Here is a 5968-nt window from a genome sequence, read left to right on the forward strand (position 1 = left end):
CTTCCAGCTCATTTGCCTCAGTCACTTTATCTCATTTCTGGACATGTGCAAATATGGTCATCTGCTTCTGTTTTTTGGGCATCTTCAGGGGTTATCTGTGGCCTTTTTACTTAGATAGGTATGTATTTTGGTAATTTGTATGCTCTCATATTGCCTCCAGGTAGATGTGATCAGGAAATGGGTTTCCCTTTTCACTCTTCTTCTTGAGAAATTTCAACATGCCACTGTTGGTAATTTTGATGTAATTTAGGATTTAATTTTCGGCTTATTTCCTTTTTCTGTGCTTGTCCAGCTGCATAATCCCCATCCAGGGTCTGCTGTGACCGTTTGGTTTTAATTGGAAACCGTCTTTTTAAATTTCAAGGAGATGTGTGTGAATAGGTGGTAGAACCCTCTGAGGGTGTAGCTGCTGTGCCCACTAGCTCAGACACCCCTATAGTCACCAGAATGGAGGTGCACAGACAGCAAGGGACCAATGAACAGCTACCAAAAGAAAAGAATGTCCATACCTTTATCTCTGTGGTTCTGCCAGGCATCTGTGGCCGCTCCGATCCCTCCCCCGCTTGGTCTCAACCAAGATGGTGGCTCCTGGAGCAGCTGAGCATTCCAAACTAGAGAGCAATGGATTTCTTGCTTCTGCCACAAATTCCCCCAGCTGTAAGCCTTCCAATCTTCTAAATATTCCTTTATATGTGACTCAGAGTTCTGGGATCATCCCCTGAGCCTGCTTGGTTGGGTATTCTGTGTTGTTGCTGGTGGAGCTCTTTACAACACTTCCACCCTATCTGCCATCTTGTTTGTTATCTTCATATTCTTCCATTTTTGTAAGTCTCTATTGGAGGAGAATATTGAAAGTGTCATGGGCTGCCAAAAGAACCAATAGATACATTTTGGAAGAAGTGCAGCCAGAGTGCTCCTTGGAGGCCAAGATGACCAAACTTCATCTCTCATACTACTGACTCGATGGCACCTAACAACAACAACAAATTGGTTTCTTGTACTAATGTTTTGTAGTTTTCTCTGTAATGGTCTTTGGTTTCTCTGGTTATATTTATTCCTACTTATTTAATTTTTTGGTTGTCTATTGAAAATGGTATTGTTTTCTTTATATCCTCTTCTCAGCTGTCTTTATTAGTGTAAAAGAATCTGACTGATGTTTCTATGTTAATCCTGTACCCAGGCATATTGATGAATCTTTCAGTGAGTTCCAATAATTTAGGGCCAAGTGTTTTGGATTTTCTATGTATAAGATCATATGATCTAAAAAAAAAAAAAAGGTTTGCCAATTTGCATGCCTTTAGTGTCATTTTCTTGCCTTATAGCTCTGGCTAAGACTTCCAATACCATGTTGAGTTGTTGTTGTTAAGTGCCGTAGAGTCGGTTCCGACCCATAGTGACCCTGAACAGGGTTTCCGAGGCTGTAAATCTTTACAGGAGCAGAAAGTCTCATCTTTCTCCCACGGAGCAGCTGGTAGTTTCAAACTGCTGACCTTGCGGTTCACAGCCTGATTCAAAACCACTAAGCTACCAGAGGCTCCTTGTTGAGTAGGAGTTGAATAAAGGGCATCCATCTCTGGTTCCTGTTTGCAAAGGGAATGTATTAAGTTTCTCTCCATTGAGAATAATGTTAGCTGTTGTATTTGTATTTATTGTTGTTGTTAGGTGCCATTGAGTCAGTACAGACTCAAAGCGACCTTATGCACAACAGAACAAAAACTGCTCAGTCCTGCACCAACCTCAAAACTAATACTATGCTTGAGCCCATTGTTGCTGCCACTGTGCCAATCCATCTTGTTGAGGGTCTTTTTATTTTTTCTCTGATCCTCCACTTTACCAAGCATGATGGCCTTCCCCAGAAACTGGTTGCTCCTGATAATATGTCCAAAATATGAGAGACGACATCTGGCCATCCTATATTATAAGGAGCATTATGATGGTATTTCTTCCAACACAGATTTGTTTGTTCTTTTGGTGATCCATGGTACTTTTAGTATTTACCTCCAACACCATAATTCAAATGCAGCAATTCTTTTAGAGTCTTATTTATTCGTTGTTCAACTTTCACATGCATATGAGGTTATTGGAAATATCATGGCTTGGGTCAAGAGCACCTTAATCCTCAAACTGACATCTTTGCTCTTCAACACTTTAAAGGTGTCTTTAAATTTGGCAAATCTGCAGTCTTGTGCTGTAGATTTGCCAAATGCAATACATCATTTGATTTCTTGACAGTTGCTTCCATGAGTATTTATAATTGATCTGAACAAAATGAAGTCCTTGACAACTTCAATCTTTTCTCCTTTTATCTTGACTTTATTTATTGGTCCAGTGGTAAGGATTTTCATTTTCTTTAAAATGAAATACAAAGGTGGGGCTTGATGCCGGCTAGGGTGGAGGTGCAGTGAGGTTCGCCATCGGCAATACCACAGAATACTAGGCAAAGGAGATTCAGGGAAGAGCTCCAAAACTCAGAACCACATAGGTAGGAACATTTTTTTAAAGTTTGAAGGCTTATAGCTAGTGGAACTTGTGGCGAAAGCAAGAAATTGTGTACTTTTGAATCTCCCGGGCTTGGCGGCCTGGTGCCAACAACTTGAGTGAGACCAAATGGCAAGACCAAGCAGGGATACACCACAGAAAAGTGCTGTGGGAAACTTGGAGCAAAGGTGGACAATACACTTTGTCTGTTTTGCTTTGTTCTGATTTTTTTTTTTTTTTTTTTGGTATCTGTTCATTGGTCCCCACTGTTTTCGTACCTCCATTCTGGTGCCTGGGAGGGAGAGATGCCTGAGCGAGTGAACATCCCCCACCCTCACCACTGGTGGGTTCTTTTGCCACGCATGCTCACAGATTATCTCAGCCCAAGAGCCGGCCCTGAACTTTTTTTTTTTTTTTAAATACTGAAAAGGCCAGAAAACAAGGGATGTGGAGAGGGAAAAAGAGTTTAAAAACAAAAAAGGCCACAAATTAAATTAAATCCTGAGGTACAATGTAACAACCAACAGTGGCATCTTGAAATCTGTCAGACAGCTTTGAAGGCAAGAAACTGAAAGAAGACATTAAAGTCCTACTCATATTAGGCTACACATTTTTTTTTTTCTTCCCTCCCTCCTCCCCCTTTTCTGTGATGATAGACTACAGTATCCAGTCTAGTTTTTGTTTTGTTTTTTGGTGTTGCTGTTGTTTTATGGTGTGTTTTTTCTGTTTTGTTTTGTTTATTTGCTGTTTTGCTGTTTTATGCTCCCCTTCTACCTTTGGGGGACTCTTTCCCTATATTACCTAAGAAGAGACAGCAAATGCTGCCATATAGTCAAGCTACAATCACACTCTATAAAACACCAGAATCCAGGCATGAACCAATACTAACTGCCATATACCAGGGAGGCAAACAACACCTGTGAAAACTACTCTGAGTTAAGCAATAAGAAGAGTGAAAAGGGAAGCCCACATCCTGATCATATCTACCTGGAAGCAATAGAAAACATAAAAAATACCAAAACACATACTCAATTAAGTATTAAGGCCACAGATAAACATTAAACATGCCCAAGAAGCAAAAGCAGATGTCCAGGAACAAGATAAAATGTCTGAGACAAATGACCTAGAGGTAGACCTGGACTCCATTCTGCAAGGAGGGCAGGCCTTGGAAATGCCTGAGAAGGAATTCAGAAAAAAATGATTATAAAATGTTTCAAAACATTTTACAATGGAGTTGAGAAAAATAAGGAAGAAGTCAGGAAAGCGCTATTGGAACAATCAAATAAGATAGATACAGCATTGGAAACAATTCAAAACCTCCAGAAAGAGGTCCAAACAATCAATAATAGAATATCAGAACTAGACTATATGCTGAAAGGCCAAAAGAGTAGAACACAAGGGATGGAAGGCAGAACCAGTGAGCAGGAAGACAAATCTCAATACCATTAAGATAGAAGAACAAACAGAAAAAGGGATAAAAAACAAATCTTCCATTCGCGGAGCCTTGTTCTTTGCCAATGCCTTCAGTGCACCTTGGACTGCTTCCTTCAGTATCATTGGCTTTTAATCATATGCTACCTCTTGAAATGGTTGTACATCGACCATTTCTTTTTGATACAGTGACTCCATGTATTCATTCTATCTTCTATTGATGTATTCAGCATCAGTCAATGTTTTCCCCACAAAATCCTCAATATTGCAAATTGAGGCTTGACGTTTTTCTTCAGTTCTTTCAGCTTGAGAAACGCTGAGTGTGTTCTTCCCTTTTGGTTTTCTAACTCCAGGCTTTTGCACGTTTCATTATAGTATTTGATTATGTCTTTGTGAGCTGCCGTTTGAAATTTTCTATTCAGTTCTTTTATCTCCTGATTTCTTCCAATTGCTTTAGCATCTCTATGCTAGAGAGCAAGTTACAAATTCTCTTCTGATATCCATTTTGGATTTTTCTTTCTTTCTTCTCTTCTTAATGACCTTTTGCTTTTTTCCTGTATGATATTCTTGATCATTAGTGTCTACCGCATCAAATTTATTCTTCAGATGATCTTTAAATTCAGGTGGAATATGTTCAAGGACTTATTTTGACTCTTGTGGATTTATTTTAATTTTCTTCAGCTTCAGCCTGAACTTGCATATAAGCAGTTGATACTCTGTTCCATAGTCTGCCCTGGTCTTGTTTTGGCTGATGATATGGAGCTTTTCCATTGTCTCTTTATATAGATAAAGACAATTTGATTTCTGTGTATTCCATCTGGTGAGTTGTCTTTTATGCTGTTTTAAAAGGTATTTGCAAAATTCTATTGTGCGATTTCTAGCATTGTTTCCATCACCAAGGCCATATTTTCCAACCATCAATCCATCCTCTTTGTTTCCAACCTTTGCATTACAATCGCCAGCAATTATTAGTACATTTTGATTGCATATTTGATCTGTTTCAGACTTAAGAAGTTAGTAGAATCTTCAGTTTCATCGTCACTGGCTTTAGTGGTTGGTGCATAAATTTGAATAATAGTGGCATAATTGGTCTTCCTTGTAGGTGTATGGATATTATTTTATCACAGACAGCATTGTACTTCAAGATAGATCTTAACATATTATTTTTGATGATTAACTTGTCATTCCCAGAATAGTTAACCATGTGTTTTTCATATTAAAATGGCCAATAACAGTCTATTTCAGCTCACTAATGCCTTGGATATCGATGTTTATGCATTCCATTTCATTTTTGACAACTTCTAATTTTCCTAAATGCATACTTCATACATTTCATGTTATGATTATTAATGGATGTTTACAGCTGTTTTTCCTTATTTTAAGTTGTGCCCCATCAGCAAATGAAGGTCATGAAGGCTTTACTCCATTAGTATCTTCATGACTCTTCCTCAGTCGTTTTTTGTGTGCCTTCCCTGAGGGGCTTATCTTTTGTCACTATATCTGACAATATTCTGGTGCTCTTCATCATTTTTCAATATTCAATATTCTGGTGCTATCTGACAGTGTTCCATGGCTTTCCATAAGGTTGTTAGTGACTACATATTGGAAAGTAGTCCCTCTCTCATTCATCCTAGTCTGCCTTAGTGTGGAAGCTCAGCTGAAAGCTGTTCACCATGGGTGACCCTGCTGGTATTTAAAGTAGCCATGGCAATCCTTCCAGAATCACAGCAACACACAAGCCACCACAGTATAACAAATGAGTGGGGGTTGGATTTGTATATATGCCCTTAATTATGTTGAGTAATTTCCCTTCTATTCCTATTTGTAGAATTTTTTTTTTTTTTTAATCAAGAATGGATGTTGTAGACACACACTCACTCACACGCGCACACAGGCGTCTTATGTAATCGAGCAGGCGGAGTGGGGCTGCAGGACACAGCAGAAAGGTCTCTGCCCCCGCGCGGGCTCCGGCCTTGGCCAGAGGGAGCCGCCGGATGGAGCGGAGGATGAAAGGCTGATACTTGGACCAGCAAGTGCCCTACACCTTCTGCAGCAAATC

At 39.4% G+C, this 5968-nt stretch overlaps 1 pseudogene; it reads left to right on the top strand.

Moving 5' to 3' along the window:
- LOC102839067 overlaps positions 1 to 5968 on the top strand; it is a 12424-nt pseudogene that overhangs the window by 5031 nt on the left and 1425 nt on the right.

The sequence above is a fragment of the Chrysochloris asiatica genome, unplaced genomic scaffold, assembly GCF_000296735.1.
Source record: "Chrysochloris asiatica unplaced genomic scaffold, ChrAsi1.0 scaffold00375, whole genome shotgun sequence".
Lineage (NCBI taxonomy): Eukaryota > Metazoa > Chordata > Mammalia > Afrosoricida > Chrysochloridae > Chrysochloris > Chrysochloris asiatica.